The sequence below is a fragment of the Sciurus carolinensis genome, chromosome 9, assembly GCF_902686445.1.
Source record: "Sciurus carolinensis chromosome 9, mSciCar1.2, whole genome shotgun sequence".
Classification (NCBI taxonomy): domain Eukaryota; kingdom Metazoa; phylum Chordata; class Mammalia; order Rodentia; family Sciuridae; genus Sciurus; species Sciurus carolinensis.
Window position 1 is genome coordinate 31,814,866 of NC_062221.1, and position 22,410 is coordinate 31,837,275.

A 22,410-nucleotide genomic window follows, 5' to 3' on the forward strand; every position below is an offset into this window, starting at 1 on the left:
GGTTGAGATGATCCCTCTACCCAAAGCTAGCAAGCAAATGGGGATCTACTACTTCAAGGAAGTAAATTTTACCAACAACCTGAATGAACTTGGAAGAGGACCTCAAATTCCAGATGAGCCATAGTTCTGCTGATACCTTTATTGCACTCTTGGAAGACTTGGCAGAGGATCCAGCAAAACTGTGTCCAGACTCCTGGGACCCATGGAAATACTGTGGTAATAATATGGGTTGTTTGAAGCTAGTAAGTTTGCTGTAAGTTATCACATGGCAGTAGAAAATGTATATGCTCCCTAATATGTCTCACTGAGAAGCAGCTTTGGCTGCCAGCCTGGTTTAGGCCCTTTCTTTCTTCCCTTTTTTTCACATTTCCACAGGGTTATCAGTTTCTAGGTGTGGGCTGGAGTTATTATTCTCTTTCACCATGGGGGGAAAAAAAGAAGCTCTTGACAGTTTACACCTGCACTCTAGACTGTCCTCCCTCCCTATCTGGCCAAGAAAAATCCTCATTGAGTACCAGAGATGGGTTGCTGAGACTATGACAGCAGTTACTAAGAAAGACAAGAATCTGTCCTTCCTTCCCAAATATTTATTGAGGCTAGACTATGCTATATTCTGTGCCTACAGGGATAAAAAGCCGTCTTTTTCTTTGAGGAACTCACTACTTAATAGTGAGACAAATTACCAGATGGTAATTACTCTGTTCTTGGACAGGCAGCTAAAAGGTGGGAGGGAGAAGAAGGTAATTATGCTGAAATCTCTTCCTTTCCCTGTATCTACACACCCACTCTCCATTCTCTCATTCGCACTCATCAACATCCATAGATAAATAATACCTTTGGTTTCAGTAGAGGTTGAGCCTATGTTTAAATCATTAAATTGCCATTCAGAAATGACAAGCATCTTTTTAAGTGGTTTGTGAATCATTACTTAGAAGGAAAGAAGTAGTAGAGGAAGCTGCTTTGGTCTTTAGGTCTGCATTTTCCTATAAGTTGGAGCCAGGCCATGGATGATTTCTTTTGTGTTTTATTTTCCAAGTGCAGCATTTGTTTGTCCTAATAGTTGGTTGATTATAATGTCAGAAACACCATCCTGAAACATTAAAAGTGCCAGGAGTACAAAACAACCATTTGTCACTAATGCCTGCAGCTGTTTTGGTGGCTGATGCTTCCTGTGTTTTATAATTAAAGCATTTTACGCTTGCACCACTGCTCATGTCTAGAAATGGCTGTGTTAAACACAATGTTGATAATCTGCTTTTAGCATCGGCACACCTGGACAGTTTTAACCAGGGACAAGATTAGATGAATATAATGAAAATAAGTTGTAACCATCAGAAGGAATTTGTTTACAGTGTTTAGATTTTCAAGTAAAAATAGTCCTATAAAAATCTGTGGGTCACAGCTAAAGAAAAGCAGGTAGAGAGCTAAGCAAATGCAAACATTTCTTCTACTCTTCTAACCTATATTTAATCACTTATGGGTGGCATTTAAAAAACTTTAGAAAATGTGTGTATGCCCTTTACCAATGTGTATAGCTGTCCTTATGCCATTGTTCAGAAATGAATCACTTAATACCTTTATGGGATAAACATTCAGAAGACAAAGAGTGTGCCCCACAGGCATCTTGCTTAGGAATTAACTTTCCTAACTGCACTTAAGATTTCACGTAAAAGTTCTCTAATTCTTATAATAAATCTTTTATTTCATTTCACAATGATCATTTTGCCATCCAAACAAGACACTCTTGTTACTGATCTTCCAATCCTGTACTGCTCTTCTCCATTCAACTTAAATTGAATAAATATGGTCATGCTCTACTAGACATGCAGAGACTAGAACAAAGGTGAGAGAGAGGAACAGTCCAGTTTAAGGGTGACCACTGGAATGGTCATTGTGAACAGCTACAAAAAGAATGAGGTAAAGAAAGCAAACTCACACAGATGCACAGCTGGAGTGCTTAGCTTCTAATTTACAAGATCATTACTCCTGCCAGATTTAGTTTTCTAAAAGAACAAATTGTGGATGTCTGACTTTTGCTTCTTGGAAAGAATTATTTAGGGTCTTAGGAGATACTGGAGAAATTTGAAATATACATGCTTGTGTATTCACATATATAAATAGTTATAAATAGATAAAACAATTTTTTTAAATATATAAATTACCAAAAATTCATGCCTCTAATGTGTGCATTTAGTGGTTTGTGAAAAATTCACAAAGTTATACAACTATTTTAGAATATTTTCATCACTCCCCAAAGAAACCCTGTATCCTTTAGCCATCACTCCTCATTTTCCCAGTCATGGTAACAATTGCTTTCATTTCTTTCTGTATAGATTTGCCTGCACTGGACATTATTTTCATATTAGTGAAATCATACAATATGTAATCTCTTATAACTGATTTCTTTCATTTGGAATGTTTTCAAGGTCCATCCATGTTGTAGTATATATCAATACTCCATTTCTTACAGCCACATAGTATTCTATTGTATGGGTATACCCAATTTGTTTATCTGATGGACATTTGAGTTGTTTTCATTTGGGGGCCATTGTGATGAATATGAAACATTGCCAAATGTACATGTTTTTGTGTGGACATATACTTTTATTTCTTGTGGATATATATCTTAGATGATAATTGCTTAATTTCAACGATAACTAACTTTCTGAAGAACCACTAAACTTTTTTTCAGCATGATTGCATCATTTTACATTCCCACCAGCAAAATATGAGGATTCCAATTTCTCTACATCTTTACCAACACGTTTTTTTTAGTTGTTGTAATGGTTCCTCATTGTGAATCCATGTTTCCCTAGTGACTAATGATGTTGAGCACCTGTGTATGTTTATTGGCCACTTGTGCATCTTCTTTGGACAAATGTGTATTCAAATTCTTTGCCCACTTTTAAATTGGGCTGTCTTTTTACTGTTAAGTAGTAAGAGTTTTTTTATTATTCTAGATACAAATCCCTCATCAGATAAATGACTTGCAAATATTTTCTCCCATGTTGTAGGTTATGTTTTCCTTGTTAATGGTGTCCCCTGAGGCACCAAATTTTAAAATTTTGAAGTCCAATTTATCTCTCTCTTGTGCTTTTGGTGTTATATCTAAGAACCAGTGCTTAATACAGATTCACAAAGATTTACACCTGTGTTTTTTCTTAGGAGTTTTATAATTTTATAAAAGTTCTTAGGGCTGGGGAGATAGCTCAGTTGGTAGAGTGCTTGCCTTGCAAGCACAAGGCCCTGGGTTCGATCACCAGCACCACAAAAAAAAAAAAAGTTCTTAAATTTAGGTCTGTGATCCATTTTGAATTAATTTTTGTATATACCTGAGGTAGGGATCCATATGGAACCACCCCTTTTGCATATAGTTACATAGTTACACCAGTACCATTTTTTTTCCTTAGTTAAATTTTCTTGGCACCACTGTTAAAAATCAGTTGACTATATAAAGTAAACATTTTTTGTTTTGTTTTCAAAATTTATTTCTTGGTTGAAATACTATTTGTATATATTTCTGAGGTACAGTGTGATGTTTTGATTTGCATATACATTTGTTAGCAATATTCAGGTTCATTTGCATATCTGTCACCTTAAATCCTATCATTTCTTCATTTATTATATTTTGCTTCATGCATTAAAATTATATGAGCTAGGCTGGGGTTGTAGCTCAGTGGTTGAGTGCTTGCCTAGCACATGTGAGGCCTTGGGTTCAATCTTCAGCACCACATAAAAATAAATAAATAAAATTAAAGTATTGTGTCTATCTACAACTAAAAAAATTTTTTTTAAATTTTATGAGCATTTATTTTTGAACTCTCAATTCTGTTCCATTGGTTCATATGTCTATACCAGTATCACACTGCTTTGATTACTATAACTTTTGTAATAAGATTTGAAAATGGGAAGGTTGAGCCCTTCAACTCTGGGCCCTTGTAATTACTATATAGATTTTAGGAGCAGCTTATCAGTATCTGCATAAAAAGCACTTGGTTTTTGACAGAAATTTGGTTGAATGTGTAAATCTTGATAATACTAAGTGCCATCTTGATAATATTGTCTTCCAGTCCATGAATATGGAATGTCTTTCCATTTATTTAGGTCTTTTTCACTTTCTTTCAGCAATGTTTTATAGTTTTCAGTGTATAAACCTTATTCTTTTTTGTTAAATATGTTCCTAAGTATTTTAGACTTTTGATGATTATATATGGAAATGTTTTCTTAATTTCATTTTCAGGTTGTCCATTGCTAGGGTCATTTTTTTTTTTTTTTTGTAGATGGATGCAATATCTTTATTTATTTATTTACTATTATGTGGTGCTGAGGATTAAACCCAGTGTTTCACACATGCTAGGCAAGTGCTTTACCACAGAGCCACAACCCCAGCCCCATTGCTTGTGTCTTAATGTATTGATCTTGGCCCCAGCAGCCTTGTTCAAATCATTTATTAGTTCTAATTGTGTGTGTGTTCCTTTGAATTTTCTATGTATAAGATCATGTATCTCTGAAGTCTTTTCCAGTCTAGATGCCTTTTATTTCACTTATTGCCTAATTGCCCGGGCTAGAATCTCAGGCATAATGTAGAATAAATAGAAGTGTCAAGAGTGGGCATCCTTGTCTCGGGGAGCATTCAGTCTTTCATCATTAAATATGATATTGGCTCTGTGTTGGTTGTAGATATTCTTTACCTGCTTATGAAAGTTCTCTTCTGTTCCTACTTGGTTAAATGTCTTTCTCATGAAAGGATGTTGGATTTTGTCAAGTGATTTTATTCAGACTCCATTTAATGATCATGTGATTTTTCATCTTCTATTCTGTTTATATGGCACATTGCATTGTTTGATTTTCATATGTTGTGCTGATATGATGAAATCTTGATCACAGTATATAATCTATTTTATATACTGCTAGATTTGGCTTGCAGGTTGTTTTTTTTTTTTTTTTAAGATTTTTACCCTTTTAACAAGGAATTCTAGTCTGTGATTTTCTTTTCCTGTAATGTCTTTGAATAATACTATCCTCATAAAATTAATTAGAAGCATTGCTTCCTTTTCTATTTTTGGAAGGAGTTTGTGAAGGATTGCTATTAATTCTTATTTGCATGTTTGGCAGAATTTGCTGGTAAATCAACCTCAAGACCTAGACTTTATCTTTGTGGGAAGTGTTTTGATTACTAATTCAATCTCTGTTCTATAGGTCTATTCAGATTTTCCATTTCATCTTCAGTCAGTTTCATTATTATACTATCTTTTTAGGCATAGATCAATTCCATCTAGGTTATCTAATATAATTGTTCATAGTATTCCCTTATAGTCATTTTTTATTTCTATAAGATCAATAGTAACTTCCCTTTTTTATTCATTATCTTAGAAATTTGAGTGTTTTGTTTGCTTCATCAACCTAGCTAAAGCTTTGTCCATTTTGGTGATCTTTCCAAAGAGACAATTTTTGTTTTTGTAATTTGTCTATTGTTTTTCTGTACTCCACTTATTTTTGTTTTAATCTTTATTATTTCCTTCCATCTGCAGGGCTTAGTTTGTTCTTCTCTTTCTCGTTTCTTAGGTGGGAGCTTGAGGTTTTTCATTTGAATTTTCTTCTTTTTTCAACATGGCTTTGTTTTTGGGTTTTCTAGAGGAACAGAATCAACAGGAAGTATGATTATAAAAAGGGGATTTATTAGGTTGGCTTACTTGACCAGAAGCTGGATAGTCCACAATGGCCGTCTGGAGGCTGGAGAGCTGGATGAACTAGTGACTGCACAGTCCAAGAGGCTGAAGCCCCAGAACAAGAGAGATCAGTGGTGCTACTCTAGTCTGAGACTGAAAGCTTCTGGAAACTCCCTGGAGAATCACTGGCAGAGTCCCCTTTGGAGGAGTGAAGAAGGGGATGTCCAACATCCTCAGCAGCATTCAAGAACCCGTTCAAGAAGAATAGAGCTTGCATCTGCTGATGTTTCCTTGTTGTTCTAACTTTTATTCCATCCAAGCCACCATCCTATTGGACAGTGCTGCCCACACTTAGGGCGGGGTTCCACTTCAGTTAGCTATCCCACCTGCCAGTCATTCCTAGACACACCCTCAATGACATACCCAGAAGCCTCCAACCAGCATCTCTTAATTCAATCAATTTGATAATTCAAATTAACAATTACAATAGCTATGAAAGACTTCAGTTATGTCACCTAAGTTTTGGTTGTTGTATTTCATTTTCATTGATCTCAAAGTATTTCCTAATTTCCCATGTGATTTTATCTTTAGTACATCAGTTATTTGGAATTTTGTTTATTACTTTTTGCATATTGTTCAATTTTCCAAACTTGTACCTGTGATTCTTTTCTTTTCTTTTTTTTTTTAACTTTTGGGTTTTTTGTTTTGTTTTGTTTTTGTTTTTGTTTTTGTTTTTGTATTAGGGATTGAATCCAAGGACCCTTTACCACTGAACTATTGGCTATTTTTGTTTTTTATTCCGAAACAGGGTAGCACTGCATTGCTTAGGTTGGTCTCAAACTTGCAATCCTCCTTCCTCAGCCTCCCAAGTACCTGAGATTACAGGCATGTGCAAGAACAGCAGTTCTGTTATTGATTTCTTGATTTTTCTATTGAAAACAAACTATATAACTTTTTTTTTTTTATTGGAGTTTGTTGGAGTTTGAACCCAGTGGCATTTAACCACTGAGTCACATCCCCAGCCCTTTTTATTTTTTATTTTGAGGCAGCAACTTTCACTAAGTTGCTGAAGCTGGCTTTGAATTTGTGATCCTTCTACCTCAGTCTCCCTAGCTGTTGGATTACAGGCATGCCACCACCACTGTACCCAGCTTTGTTTTATGGTTTAACATGTAGTTTGTCACTGAGAACGTCCTGTGTAAAATGTATAAGAATTTATATTCTGCTGTTGTTGAATGGAATTTCTATAGATATCTGTGGTGTATAGTCTTGTTCAACTCGCCTATTTCCTTCTGGCTAGTGGTTCTAAATATTATTGAAAGTACAATTTTGAAGTCATCATCTATTACTGTTTAATTGCTTATTCTCTCTTCATTTCTGTCCATTTTTGCTTCATATGCTTTAGAGCTGTTATATGTGTATATATTTATAATTGTTTTATCTCCCTGATTGATTCACCCTTTTATCACTTTTAAATATTTTTGTCTCTAGTAACAATTTTTATCTGAGTGTTTTGTCTAATATTATTACAGTAATGCTAGTTCTCTTTTGACTATTAAATTTTAAGTGTATTAGACTTTTTCTTTCAATCTATTTGTGCCTTTGAATCTAAAGTATTTTCTAAACAGCCCATAGTTGGATCCATTTTAAGAATCCATTCTGCTAATATCTCCTTTATGATTAGATGTTTTAATTCATTTATGTGTAATGATGAGGTAGAATTTGTGTTTATCATTTTGATCTTTGTTTTCTGTATGTCTTAATTTTTTGTTTCTCTTCATGTTTGCACTGACTATACAGTTCCTGCTTTAATTCCATTGTTGTTTCTTTTACTATATTTTTGTTTTACTTTCTTAATGGTTGCCTTAGAGATTGCCATTTGTATCTTTTTTTTAAAAAATTTTTTTGAGTTGTAGATAGACAGCATGCCTTTTTTTTAATATGTTTATTTTTATATGCAGTGCTATGGATCAAACCCAGTGCCTCACATGTGCAAGGCAAGCTCTTTTACACTGAGCCCCAGCCCCAGCCCCTGCAATTTGTATCTTAACTTGAAAATATGTAGTTTATATTAATTCCAACAAACTTTTAATTTTATACAAAAACATTGCCTTAATATCATTGCATTGGTGAGCATGGTGGCACATGCCTGTAATCCCAGTGACACGGGAGGCTGAGGCAGGAGGATTGTGTATGAGGCCAGTTTCAGCAACTACATGAGGCTCTAAACAACTTAGTGAGACCCTGTCTCAAAATGAAAAATAAAAAGGGGTGATGTGGCTCAGTGGTAATTCACTCCTGGGTTCAATTCCCAGTACCAAAAATATAAATAATAAATAAATAAATATGGGAATATTTATATATATCACTCCATTTTCTCTCCCATCATTCTCTGTGCTATTATTGCTTTATTCATTTGTCTTTCAATTTATATAGGACAAAAATGTTTTAAAAAATCTATTTTTAATCATATATAGTTAGTTACACTTATACATTTACATAATAGATGGTTTCCATCTATTGATGTGGATTCAGATTACTGTTTAGTGTCTTTTTGTTTCAGCCTAAATGATTCCCTTAAATTTTTTGTTTGTTCAGGGCTTTAAATGACAAATGTTCTTTTATTCTTTTTTTTAAATCAGGAAATATCTTAATTTATTCTTAATTTTTGAAGGATAGTTTTGATGGATGAATTCTTAGTTGGCATTCTTCCTTTCAGCACATTAACTATATTGTCCCACTGATTATTGACTCCCATGATTAGCAGCAAGTAAGCTGTTAATATCTTTGAGGATTCCCTTATACATAATAAATTGGTTTTCTCTTACTGCTCTGAGAATTCTCATTAACAGTTTGAGGATTGTCTATATAACAGTTGATTGTGATATGCCTTAGTGTGAATCTCTTTAACTTCATACTACTTGGAGTTTATTGAACTTCTATAATGTACAGATTCATTCTTTTTTCTTTCTGTTCCTCAGGCTGGATAATCTCAACCATCCTATCTTCAAGTCTTCTGATTCTTTCTTTCGCTTCCTCTTATCTGCTCTTGCAATCTTATATAAAAGGAGGGCCTTAAATTCACAATTGGTGGGGAGAAGCTGGTAAGAGTTCAGGGGAGGTAACATTTCAGCCAAGTTTATGAAGGATGAATAGAGTTGGCAAAGAGGTAGTGGTGTACTTGCCAAACCAGTTTGTAGTGGCTGGAACTCAGGAACAAGGTTGTGAGTGGTAGAGAGAAACCTTGAGGGTTATACAGGTCAGGCTGAGAACTGGTTTTAAATCTGGAGGCTGTGTTTCTATTTGAAAGATTTTAAGGTGGGAAATGACAGGGGTAAAATAGCAGTGGATGTGGTGCCTAATATCCTGGGGGCAGCAGAGCTAAGGACTAGAATCTTGTTACAAATTATGACTCTAAAATGTACTACCATTGTGACCTTGGGAAGTTATTTACACTCTGTTTCAGATTCCTCATCTATAAAATAGAGATAATATTATCTACCCCAGAGCTATTCTCAGATTTAAATAAGTAAATTTATGTTAAGCATTTAGAGCTATCTCAACCACATAGTAAGTGCTAGCAATTACTTGGAAATTCAAGCAATTTTAATGTGAAGATTGAATAATGTTTTAAAAAGATGGTTTTGATAGCACTGTGAAGAAGGGATGGAATCGGGGTAGGGAAATTATAGGCCAAGGAACTTGAGGTTGTTCATGCAGTTAAGGTATAGGCCTAAGAGCTGTAGTCAGTAGGAACTTACTAGAAATGCAGATTTTTTGGAATGGGGGTCTAACAATGTAGGGTTCAGGAAAATTTGCAAAATCTAGTTGAGCTGAAAATAAATGAGAAACAGAATAAATCGTGACTATGTGGAGGGCTCCCATGGACCAGGTACCAAAGATTAATTGATTTAAACAACAAATTATGTTATTTCTATTTTACAGATGGAAAACTGAGGCTTAGAAGGTCTGAAGTCCTTGCTCAGCTATACAGCTGTAAGAATGTGACCCAAAGCCTATGCTTTTAACCACTGTGCTCATATCAAAATTGGAAAACAACCAAGAGAAAGGAGAATTTCAGAGATCACAAAGTGATAGAATTAACAACACTTACTGGGTAATTATCTATGGGAATAGACTCTCTATTATAGGCCAAGGAACTTGAGGTTGTTCATGCAGTTAAGGTATAGGCCTAAGAGCTGTAGTCAGTAGGAACTTACTAGAAATGCAGATTTTTTGGAATGGGGGTCTAACAATGTAGGGTTCAGGAAAATTTGCAAAATCTAGTTGAGCTGAAAATAAATGAGAAACAGAATAAATAAACAGAATAAATCGTGGGTGTCAATGTTAACTCCCAGGTCTCTTAGTTTGGATAAATTATGTCATTTTTAGATGCAGGCTATATGAATAAAAAAACAAGTCTAGAGCAAATATTTTTTTCTGACATAAAGAGTTGGAAGTCCCTGTAGGCAAATGGAATGCAGAGGTCATGTAGGTTGGACACTAAGGTTGCAAATACAGATTTGGTAGGTAGGCATAAGTACCCAGGTGAATGTGGCTGTAGATGTGGACACGAGTGAGACTATCCCAGGCAAGTATATGTAGGAGTTCAGAAAGGGAACCAAGGACAGAACCCTGGGGCACAAGTGGAGGAATAAGCTTCTGCAGAGTAAACAGTAATAAGACATTGAGCAGAAAGAGATAAAAGAGAAAAGGAAATAGAGGGCCCATAAATCACGGAGAAAATTGACTCAAACTCAGCTCAAAAAGTAGCTGGGCCAGTATCAACTGTTGTGGAAAATCTCAGCCATACTGCAAGTCAGAATTTCATTACCTTCCCTTTTACTACCCTCCTTTCCATACGAATGAACAGGGATCCTTGACACCAAAGGTAAAAAGCCTCTCCCAGACGGCAGAATGTTAGAAAAGGGGACCCCAGGTCTTCTGTAGTCATTAATAAAAGCTTATCAGGATGCTGACAGGATGCCAGTGTGCGTGCCCTATGAAATTTTAATTAGTAAAATTGTACTCCTTAACATGCAACTCAGTGTAAAAGAAGTAATCTTGATGAACTTTGGTCAGTGTGGATTCAGGAAGGTTATCTTACTACTAGAAGTCTAATTCATCATATTTAATGCACTTGTGGTTTTACACCCCCCAAGTGCCTTTAAGTATTTATAATGATTATGATACTTATTGTTGCCTCACCTCAATTCTTATGTCAGAGCTAGCATATATGCAATCCAAAATCCTAACTGTGCAGTCTGATGGCAGCTCATATGTAAAAGGGCAGATGTGGATTTGAATCCTGACATATAAGAAAAGAGCTTTTTTGAGTGCTCATTGTGATCAACATTTTGCATTTGTTGTTTCATTTTATCCTGTCAAGCACCCTCTGATGTACTTATAAGAGTCAGATTTAGTGAACAAATGAGGAAGTTGAGTTTCACAGGGCTAATAACTTTCCAAGGTCCTACAGCTAGTAAGTGTGCAGCTAAGATGTGAAACCCCTGCCCATCTCATCTCACTCCAAAACCCATATTATTTCCATTAATGATACCAGAATAGAATTAGATTAATATAAGGATGTCATAAAATTCAAATAAGTAAAGCTAAATGAAAGCACTTTAAAATTTTGAGAAGAAAAAAGCTATATGCAGGCAGGCTACTTTTTATTTTTACTATTAATATCAGAAATTATGTCTGAAAATTCTTGGGCTGGTGGTGTAGCTAAGTGGTAGAGCACTTGCCTAGCATGTATTAGGACCTGGATTTGATTCCTCGCACTGAAAAATAAAATAAAATCGCATGCTCAGTAACAGCTTCTCAGAAGAAACCTTTAATATACTACATTTTTTGTTTATAAATGCCTCTACAGGCTCATATTTATATACTTACTACTTTATAGAACTATCTTCCCTAGACCATTACTCGTAATATGTATACACAACACACACACACACACACACACACACACACACACACCACATTTCTCCCTTCTTTGGTACTCTTCTGCTGGGATATAGAGCAGTTCTGACAGAGAAACTAAAAAAGAGCAAACCTTTAACTGCTCTGCCTAATTTTTTTGTAAAACAATGTGACTTGGTTATATTCCTTGTATCAGATAACCCCACCATCCACCGTCCTATGACCTTCTTAAAGCTCTGGGAAACCATTGAGAAAAGAATGAACTTAAGCTGGTCCATGGAAACTTGGGAAACTTTCTTGACCTCATACCTGCCATAGGAGCAGACTCTGAACGGTTTCATGCCAATTTCAGACTAATCTTTGCAGGCTCTCTTTTCCATTTTACAATAACTTCTCCCATCCTTTCCCAATCAGCAACTACTATAGTCTGAATGTATCCCCTCAAAATTCTTATGTTGAAACTTAACCACCAGTGTGGTATAGTACTAAGTGGTGGGACCTTTAGGAAATGATTTAGAATGGGATTAGTAACTTTAGAAAGGAGGTTGGAGAAAGTGCGCTAGTGCCTTTTGCCCTTCTATCTCTTCTGTGTGGGAACACAGGTTGGTACCTCTACACACACACTAATTTTTTTTTTTTCATCATTCTGTCTTTTCTACCATGTGAGGATACCATAAGAAAACACTGCTCAGAACTGTGAAAAATGAATTTCTGTTCTTTTAAGTTAACTAGTCTAAGACATTTTGTTACAGCACCACACATGGACTAAGTAGCCTCTGTCCCCATTATATCCATGTCTGTTATTCAAGAGATACAGATGTGAGAATTTGAGTGTTTTGTCAATTAGAGAACCATCAGTAAAATCAGACTCGTGGGTGAGCCCAAGCTCCCAATATGCATGCTTCCAAATGTGTTTTTCTAAGCTTTCCCCATCTTTAGCATCCAAATATCAAAATCTTACATTATGTGAAATAAAGAAAGATGTCCTTAATGTACCTACTATAGCCTAATCACAACAGAGATTATAGGTACAATCTCCCTTGAGCAAAAAGGAAGGTTTCACAAGTTCTTTCTGTAATGAATTCCTTGAATATAATCCACCAAACCTTGGGAAAGAAATGGGATGTCAGAGGTAACTTCTAAGCAGTAAGGGGAAGAAATTTTAGGCAAGTGGGTCCTGATCCCAAAGTATACTTCCCACCCTCCTTCCTGAAAGGGGTCCCACTATGGTTCACCATCATTCTGTTTTTTAATACATTCAGAATGGCTACCGATGACTAATAAGTTCCTTTCCTGCAGAAATTCAGACAGGTCAGATAACTATATTTCTGATAAGTGCCAAGGTTTGGAAGAATCAAGATGTCCTTTGTCTGATAAGGCAAGAGGTCAGATACAATTAAAGCAGAAAGTTCAGAAAGATACTACAGGTGCATGCTGATAGTAGAGGTTATGGTGGCCTTGTAAATTCCAGTGACTTGGAAAGAAAACCACAAAAAACGATCATTGACAAATGATTATGTGCTTTAATATATATTACTGAAACAAATTGAGGGTACATCATTTGTCTGAAGGAATTTAGCTAGAATTACAACTTCTCTCTCTCTTTTATGTTGTTGATGTAGAAATACTTGCTGAAAGAGTATATAAAGCCAGGCCTAGTGGTACACTTGTGGATTCCCAATGACATGGGAGGCTGAGACAGGATGATCAAAGTTCAAGACCAGTCTCCACGTTTTAGCATGGCCCTAAGCAACTTGATGAGACGCTGTCTCAAAATAAAAATAAAAAGGGTTAGGAATGTAACTCGTGGTAGAGCGCCTCTGAGTTCAATCCCCAATATTAATAGATGCAGATTTAAAATTACATGAACATGATAGGAAGTACAAGGTTAAAACTTAACTCATGTGAGAATGATTGGTTTATTTGCAAACTAAAGTCAGGTCATGTGTGATTGTAATGACAATCCTTGCCAGGAACACCAGTTAAAATGATTTTAAGGCTGTTCTGATTTTACTGGTTCCTAGACATTCCTAATAAGTGATTTTACTATCCTTAGGACATTCTTGTGGTTTAAGTACATTATGTCCTTTTTGTAGTGCTTTTCAATTTATGGCCAAACATACTCAGAAAGGGTCATGTTTAGTTCAATCCACTGATTTCAACATTTTTGGTTGCCTGCACTTAATAAGCTGTGTATCTGATGTCTTCTTTTATTTTCATTACCAGAAACCACAGAAATAAAGGGAAAATAATATAACAGTAATTCCAAATCAATCTCTGACATAGCTTCCTAAGAAAAAGATCAGACTCTGCTTTGACCTATTCTATCTTAAATTTTAAAAATCACATTTGAGGCAGTGTTAATTATGCAAATTGGTGTGCAGAAATCTCAGATCTTCCCTGTCTTCTTCATATAATATACTTACATATTGACATATTTATATTGATATACTGTTCATTTCTGAAGAAATGGCTCATTATAAGTGTGTATGTATATATATGTGTGTGTGTGTGTGTGTGTGTGTGTGTGTATATATATATATATATATATAATATATATATATATATATATGATATTAACATAGGAAAAAGAACCTAAAGGAAATCTGGTCCTGCAGAATTAGTAATATAGACCTTGGAGCTAGAGTGACTGGACTCATATCCCATCTTCTGTCCTTTCTACCTTTGTGACCTTGGGCAAATTATTTAGCTTCTTTGTGTCTTAGTTCCTTTATACGTGAGATGGTAATACTGAGAATATTATTTAGAATTGGTATGAGGATTATGTGAGGGGGTATTTGTAAAGCGCTTTGAACAATGCTTGGTACAAAACAGATGCTCAGTGAATAGCTCACAGTAAATGTGAACTGCTGTACTTGTCCTTCAGTAAATGGTAAATTTTACATTTATAGTTGTACAGTTTAGTTCTTAAGTCAAGCCAGCTGCCATTCAAGACATCACAGAGCTATGAAGTTTTTCCTGAGTGCATGTTCCTTCATGTTTATCTGGGATTCTCCTGCCCTCCTTTTTAATGTTACCTTCAGTCCCCTTATGAGGTCATTAAAAACCTGTGGTCACCAGTCAGTCACTTGCTCCCCACTTGCTGGGGATTGATCCACTTGCATTTAATGATGCAAATTCAAGGTCACTTTCAGAGCAGAGAGCCGTGATTTTAAGAGATTTCCATTGAGGCTTTAAAAATATATACTTTTTTTCCTGCCAAGAGTCTAAGTGGCTTCCATGAAATTCCATGTGATTGCATTTCTTGATCTGATGAGGATTAATGTTGTAGGAAGCTCCTCATTTTTAAATCCTAAAAAAGGTCAGTATTCCTTTTTAAAAATCCTTGTGAGCCCAGATTTTTATTATCTGGTTTTATGGTAACCATCAGCTTGGTTTTAAAGTTATGTTCACAGATTCTTGGGTACTTCTCCCCTTAATTCATCTCCCCTTGAGTGTCACTGGACTGAGTCATTCCCTTGTAGTGAATGAATATGGTGAAAGTGATAGGATGATACTTTTTTTTATTAATTTTGTAAATTCTAGTTAGTTGCACATGACAGTAGAATGCATTTTTATGTTTTGATAGATCATACATAAATGGAGGGATACTTCTGATATTAGGTTATAAAAACACTGGGGCTTCTGACCTACATGTGCTCTCTTGCTCTTCTTTGTCTGGAATCACTCGTTCTGGGGGAATTCAGTTGCTATGTTATAAGGACACTTAGGAAGCCAATGGAGCGACCCATATGGTGAGGAAGTGAGGTCTGCCAAAAGTCATATGAATGAGCTTGGAAGCATACTCTCCCCTAGTAGCTTTGAAATGACTGTCAGCTTAACTACAACTTCACAAGAGACCATAAGACACAAACACCCAGCTAAGCTACTCAGGATTCTTGACCCTCAGAACTATGTGAGATAATAAACATTGGTTATGTCAAGCATCATTTATGAAAAATAAATCTATGTGTCCATTTCTTCAGCAAGACCAAGTAACATTGCCACACACAGATTTACAATAGAGGGATGGTTACATGTTGTATATCATAGTAAGTGTAGTAAGAGTTTTATTTTTCTTTAGTAAAGCAAAAGTGACCCCATCCTGATATCTTTTTCATTCTTTATTGTTGGCACATCTCCTTGATATGAAAGGAGCCTAGTCTCCTTTCTCTAGTAATTGTATGAAAATCATTTGTAAATCCTTCCATTTTCTTCAGTGGTTCTGCCTCTGAAGAAATCAACAAATTGAAGACTCTCCTTATGAAAAAATTAAGGTTCTTGGTGTTTTGCCTTATTAAAAAATAGAGTGGCTGAATGTGGAAGCAATAAGAAGGTGGCATATATTTTTTCATCTGAAGCTATTCTAGTACTGAAACCACCAAGACTCAGTTTGTCTTAGAATTTTATGAAGCTTATACCTCATCATATTTTAAATTATAATAAATAACTTCTGCTATTTGGCAGTTTTAGGTAGAAAGCATTGAATGAAACTGCTTTTCATCTATTGATAAAACTGGAGTCTGAATCAAATAAACTTCAATATAAATGCTACAATCTGATTTCTGCAAGTCTTTGAATATTTAAAAACTCTCTTCTAAAGCTGGTCCTGGATCTCAGGCAACAGCTACCTCCTTTGGAAATTAGATGTAAATCTATTATGTTTAGGTCAGAGATAATTTTGTGTGCCTTCTCTAAGGCCTTGCGAATTTGCCACAGTCCATGATCATAGTTTGGAAAGCATTATCTGGTCAATTGCTAATACTTAGTGAAATGCATTCTTTTATCTCCAGATAACTTCACTTTTTTCTTTGCATTAAGACATTTCATTCAAGAAATGACTCTTGATAATTTTTTAATTAAAAATTTTAAGTACAATACATAGTTTGGTAATCATTCCCAAATTATTGCTTAGAGATTTAATTCTTAAGTAGTGCTAAGACACTCCCTCACCTTTTTAAATGCTCCTCAGCTGGATGTTATTCAGCCATCATATCAAGTGACTGATATAACATGTGTTCTTAATTTAAGATCCTTATGGCTTGGAATTTTCTGTTGCACATTAGTTTAAATTTGCAAGCAAGTAAGAGTAACATATTTCCTGATTCTCCATAAGGTTAAACATGTGAACTGAAAATAGAATAAGAGAAAATCAAGTATGGTAATTTACTTTCTGTAGTACTATAATTGGGCACTAGAGCATATGGTCAAAATCTTCACTATTAATTAAGTAATCACAGAAAATTCCATATGGATGATTTGTGAATGTTCCAAATTCAGACTGAGAATTTGCTTCTTTTTCATGTTTTCTTCCTAAACACCATTTTCTTAAATGGTATATAGATCTCTGTTAATATTTGCAACTCGGTAATGTTTAAGAGCTTTGACATTTCTTAATGTCAGTAATTTACATATTGAGATTTGACATATATTTGGACTCATGTTAAGTCAACTGTTATAGTCATCATCATTTAAAAAAATTAGAATAGCCTCTCTCAAGTATGAAAGGAAAAAAGTAATTCCTTCTCATTCGTTTATTTTTTCAGATTCCCACCCTATCAAACATACATGCATATACTAATACCTACACATAATGGAAGCTTTCCTTCTCACTTTGTTTGACTTACTCCTATTCAACAGTCAAAACTCAACTCAGATACTTCCTCCTCCTCCTCCTACCATTGCAGATTGATTTCTGTACTTGCCTTTGCCAACTTCAACCACAATGGAATTGTTTTTTTATTCCAATCCCCTATTCCATTAAACCATGACTTCTTCACCTTGGGACTGCATTTTTTGTTTCTGAGTCCCCAGTACCTATGCCTGGCATAGCCCAAAGTACTAGTGAAGTGCCTCAACAAATAACTTCACCCTCCAGGCTAGCTAGAAGATGAGTTTAGATGCTATTGTGAACAGCTTTTTTCTGCTATAACTAAAAGTCCTGAAAAGAATAATTTTAGGGGAGAAAAAGTTTATTTCAAGGCTCATAGTTTCAGAGGTCTCGATCAAGAGAAGACTGACTCCAGGTAGAAACATCATGGTGGAAGACTATGGCAGAGGGAAGCAGCTCACATGATGATCAGAAAACAGAGAGAGACTGTACTTACCAGACACAAAATACCTCAAAGTCACACCCCTAGAGACCCATCTCCTGTAGCCTTACCCTACCCGTCTTCAGTTGCCACTCAGTTAAACCCATCAAGGGATTAATTCACTGATTGGGTTAAGGCTCTCCTAACCCAATAATTTCTCCTCTAAACCTTCTTGCATTGTCTCACACATGAGCTTTGAAGGAGCACCTCACATCCAAACCATAACAGAGGCTGTTTTATATCATTCATTAAATCAGCAAGAGTCTCATTGCAGCCAGAATTGCAGAAACCCAGCAAATCAGGAACAATGCTACTCTGAGGCTTATAACTCCTCCAGGGAGTTATACAAGCCCGCATACAAACTGGGGAAACCACAAGCTCAGGCATCCTCCCTCCCCAAATCCTTGCTGCCTAACAGTTTTGTGCTATCCGTGGGCCTCGACCAACTCCATGTAAGGGAACCCTCCAAAACTTTTTGATTAGAAGAACTACAAAAAGCAAAATATGTAGACAAATCTCTAAACAAAATTCAATTACATGAATCATGCTTAGTGGTTAAAAACATTACTTTTTTACTCAAGTGAGAGGTTGGCTACATTTACCTGGAAAATAGAGTAGTGACAAGTACAAAAAATACCTCCGAAGTCAGTTCAACAGAGTGGGTCCAGAAGAGCAGTGTGCAGTGGGTCTGTGAGAAGCTTCTCTTCTCAGCTGTCAACCAGAAGGAGGACTTTCTAGAGATCCTGGGGGTAGGGTTTAAATAAATGGAGGTTGTGCCCCTTGAAGTACTCTTACTTTTTAGTCCAAAAGATGCCATCCCTATGCATAGCAGTTGAGGTCAAAAGAATATTTAGATACACTTAGAGCATAGTCTTCCCTGTTTAATTATAGAATCTCCTTGTTCTTAACTGGCCTGGCTAGCTCCTCTATCAGTTATGTTCATGTAGCTCATGCCTTAAGGGTCCATTTAAACTCTTGGGACTGTGTTGCTGCCCACGGCAATTTGTTACTGCCTGCAGCAACAATTGCACGGGTATTTATCGGAGGTGGACTGGAAACTGAGCTACTTTTATTATCTTTCTCTTTAGTGCGCTGCTTTCTTGCTTGTTCACTTGTTCCCTAGCTTATAGAGGAAGAAAGGCTTTGAGAGGAGAGAGAGAGAGACTACACTTTCAGAGATTTATATCTTCTTAAAGTCCTGCATCCTGCAAACTAAAGGTGCGTGCTATCACTGCGTGCTAAAGGCGTGTCTATGGTGCATCCCGCATACTGTGATCTGTGATCTATGATCTGCCATCTGCCTTCTGCCTTCTGCGATCTGCGATCTATCAGAGGCACTGCTTCTCCGTGTTTATCACGGTGCTTCCTATAGGTGCGTGTCTTATATGCCTAAGGCAGTCAATCAGCTTAGGATTAGCACGATTGAGGCACGCCCCTCGGTACCAATCAAGAAAGAATGAGGAATATCTGTTGACCATTAGTGCAGAGGAGACATTAACTAATCAGGCAAAAGTAGATCACACCGTGTTAACACTAACTATGCGCCACCTCTTGGCTCAACGCCAGCCGCCATCTTAGGGTTACCCAAACATGTCTTCTGCAGGACTGTAACTCATAAGACTTTCTTTTCTTCCTTGGAAAATATAAGCCTTTTCATTTTATTCATCAGAGGCTCAAACTAGCAAAGTGGACTATACTCCAGTTTGTGCCCAGAGTTTTGGACTGAGCAGTTGATATGCAGCTTAAGTTCAGGTTCCATGGCAAACCAGACACTATTCTTAAATTGGGTTTTCAATTCCTGAGCCTTTTTCCTAATTTGATAAATGAAAATTAGTAATATTTGCTCAGGGTCCTTGGCAGAAGTATTTGGTATCACTTTACAAATTAAAAACTGTCCAACACCCTCTCTGGTGCACTGGAAACATGGCATTCTAAATACCCTGAGCCCTTTAGGCAATGATAGTCTCATGAAACTAGGAGAATATTTGTCTGATAGTATGTTTCTCAACTAGGCAGCAACTCTCTCCTTCACTTATCTCTTAGGCTTTTCACTTCCTTATTGTAGTTGGTCTCCAGGGAAATCACATGCTTTTTCTCCTGTTCAGCCATGTTTTTTCCATTTTTTTAAATTTATTTTTCTATTTGTTCTAATTAATTATACATGACAGTAGAATGCATTTTGACACATCATACATAAATGGAGTATAACTTCTCATTTGTCTGGTTGTACATGATGCAGAGTTACACAGGTCATGTAATCATATAAATGGGATGGAATCAAAATAAAAAGCTGGAGGAGCTTAACCAGTGAGCAGGCGAGGAAGGGGCGGGTGCTGGAGTCCCAGAACCTTCTAGAGAATGAGCTAAAGGAGAAGGCAACAAGGCCTGAGTGCTGGAAACATGGACGACAACACACGGAAGTGCTACTCTGAAGCAATTAAGTTAGATCCCCAGAACACATGCTCTATGGCACTCGATCTGCAACCTGTGCCAAGAAAGGAGACTACCAAAAGACTTATGAGGATGGCTGCAAAACTGTTGACCTGAAGTCTGACTGGGGCAAGGGCTATTCACAAAAAGCAGCAGCATTTGAATTCTTAAACCAATTTGAAGAAGTCAAGCAAACCTATGAGTAGGGTTTTAAAACATGAAGCAAATAACCCTCAGCTCAAAGAGGATTTATAAATATGGAGGCCTGGTTGGCAGAGAGGAAATTCATGAATCCTTTCACATGCCTGATCTTTATCAGAAGTTGGAGGGTGATCCCAGGTACGAGGGCACTGCTTAGCCATCCTACCTACCCAGAACTGATAGAGCAACTACGAAACAAACCGTCAGACTTGGCCACGAACCACAAGATCCCCGGATCATAATCACTCTCAGTGTCCTCATTGGGGTTGATCTAGGCAGTGTGGATGAGGAAGAAGAGCCTGCAACACCCCCACCACTACCTCCCCCCAAAAAGGGAAACCAAGCCGAGCTGATGGAAGATCTCTGAGAGAATAGGAAGCAGCCACTGAAAGAAAAAGAGCTGGGGAATGACGCCTACAAGAAGGAAGACTTTAACACAGCCGTGAAGCATTACAACAGAGCCAAGGAGCTGGACCCCACCACATGACTTATGTTATGAATCAAGCAGCGGTACACTTTGAAAGGGAAACTACAATAAATGCTGGGAGCTTTTGGAGAAGGCCATCAAGTGGGAAGAGAGAACTGAGAAGACTATCGACAGATTGCCAAACTTATGCTTGAATTGATAACTCCTACTTCACAGATGAAAAGTACAAGGATGCCATCCATCCATTTCTACAAGTCACTGGTGCAGCGCCAAACCCCAGAACCCAGATATGCTCAAGAAGTGCCAGCAGGCACAGAAATCCTGAAGGAGCAAGAGTGACTGGCCTACATCAACCCGGACCTGACATTGGAGGAGAAGAAACAAGGCAATGAGTGTTTTCAGAAAGAGGATACCCCAGGCCATGAAGCACTATACAGAAGCCATTAGTGGAATCCACGAGATGCCAACTGTACAGCAATTGATGTGCCTGCTACATCATACTCCTGAAGTTTCAACTTGCACTCAGGATTGCAAGGAATGTACCAGCTGGAGCCAACTTTTATCAAGGATTACACACAGAAAGCAGTTGCCCTGGAAGCCATGAAGACTACACAAAAACCATGGATGTGTACCATAAGGCATTGGACCTGGACTCCAGTGGTAGGAGGCAGCAGATGGTTACCAGCACTGCATAACAGCGCAGTACAACCAACATGACATTCCTGAGGATGTGAAGTGACAGGCCACGGCTGACCCTGAGATGTAGCAGATAATGAGTGACCCAGCCATGTGGTTCATCCTGAAACAGATGCAAAAGGACCCCCAAGCACTCAGCAAACACTTAAAGAATCCTGTAATAGTGCAGAAGATCCAGAAGCTCATGGATATGGGTCTGATCGCAATTCGGTGATGACTTGTTCATCTCTTCCCTTCACCCTCTTGGAAAGATGAGCTGGGATGGCGGCAAGCAGCCTGGTGCAGGGAGAGAGGGAGAAAGAGCAACCTGTCTCTATATTTATACTTGCCTATATGAAAGACTCATACAGCTGCTGCCTTGGTCCCTCTGAGCACTTGCATGGTCTCTCACTGCTGCCCTTGGGTTCCATGTCTCCTTCCGTGCTCCCTCAGTCGCTATCTCTGCTACTCCCCAAAGTTAGTTATTTTTTTATTTGGGGCAGAGGGCATATGTGGGGGGGGATGTTCTTTCCAACCTGGGGTCCCAGCCATCTTCACATTGTTAAATCCACGCCTTCTCCAATAAAATAAGCCAATCAGGTGTGGTAACAAAAAATAAAAAAACAACCTAAAAAGCTTCTTCACAGCAAAACAAACAATAATGTAAACAGAGCCAACAGAATGGGAAAAGTCTTTACCACATACACCTCAGATAGAGTATTAATCTCCAGGATACACAAAGAACTTAAAAAACTTTAAACACTAAAAAATCAAATAACTCAATCAATAAATGGGCTAAGGAACTGAAAAGACACTTCACAGAAGAAGAAATACAATCCATCAACAAACATATGAAAAAATGTTCAACACCTCTAGCAATTAGAGAAATGCATATTAAAACTACACTGAGATTCTCAGTTCAGTCAGAATGGCAATCATCAAGATACAAGCAACAATTAATGTTGGTGAGGATGTGGGGAAGAAGATA

General features: G+C 37.0%; 1 protein-coding gene and 1 pseudogene across 3 annotated transcripts in view; both read left to right on the forward strand.

The window, feature by feature from the left end:
- The window catches only part of Ppm1l (protein phosphatase, Mg2+/Mn2+ dependent 1L), a 499,143-nt gene that overhangs the window by 453,601 nt on the left and 23,132 nt on the right, over positions 1-22,410 (forward strand). The gene's annotated exons all lie outside the window — the stretch shown is intronic.
- On the forward strand, positions 84-21,657 carry LOC124992760 (stress-induced-phosphoprotein 1-like; annotated as a pseudogene).